Source organism: Propithecus coquereli, unplaced genomic scaffold (genome assembly GCF_000956105.1).
Source record: "Propithecus coquereli isolate 6110/MARCELLA unplaced genomic scaffold, Pcoq_1.0 Scaffold138, whole genome shotgun sequence".
Taxonomy (NCBI): domain Eukaryota; kingdom Metazoa; phylum Chordata; class Mammalia; order Primates; family Indriidae; genus Propithecus; species Propithecus coquereli.
The window spans coordinates 3,540,437-3,540,976 of record NW_012138080.1 but is presented as its reverse complement, the minus strand read 5'-3'; the positions used below and the strand labels follow the sequence as shown (position 1 = coordinate 3,540,976).

Below are 540 nucleotides of genomic sequence, written 5' to 3'. Positions count from 1 at the left end.
AATGTTTATACTAACCTTTAAACAAAGAAAGAAAAGTTGATTGGAATACATAATATTTTGCAGAATCATCATAAGGACAAGTGCTATACTTTAAAGTCTTACCTGTTTTGGAAACTGCATCCTGACCAACTGGTGTCTCCTGAAATTCTCCCTGTGTGTCAAGAAGCGATGATTTGATATATGTGGCTAAAGTTTCAACAGGACTCTCTCCAGCAGCCATTAGGGGATTATACTGGTTGTCAACAGGTGAGCTTCCACTGCTCTTCAGTTCATCAAACCTTTTTGCACACTGTCATGATATAAAATGAAAGAAATAGAGGTTTGGAGGCTGGGTGAAATGGCTCACACCTGTAATCCTACTACTCTGGGAAGCGGAGGTGGAAGGATTGCTTGAGCTCAGGAGTTCCAGACCAGCCTAAGCAAGAGAGAGACCCTGTCTCTACTAAAAATAGAAAAATTAGCCGGGCATCATGGCATGCACCTGTAGTACCAGCTACCTGGGAGGCTGAGGCAGGAGGACTGCATGAGCCCAGGGGTTTG

General features: G+C 43.5%; 1 protein-coding gene across 1 annotated transcript in view; it reads right to left on the bottom strand.

Annotated features, from left to right (window-relative positions):
* The window catches only part of KIAA1841 (KIAA1841 ortholog), a 58,594-nt gene that overhangs the window by 52,520 nt on the left and 5,534 nt on the right, over positions 1-540 (bottom strand). The window lies entirely within an intron of this gene.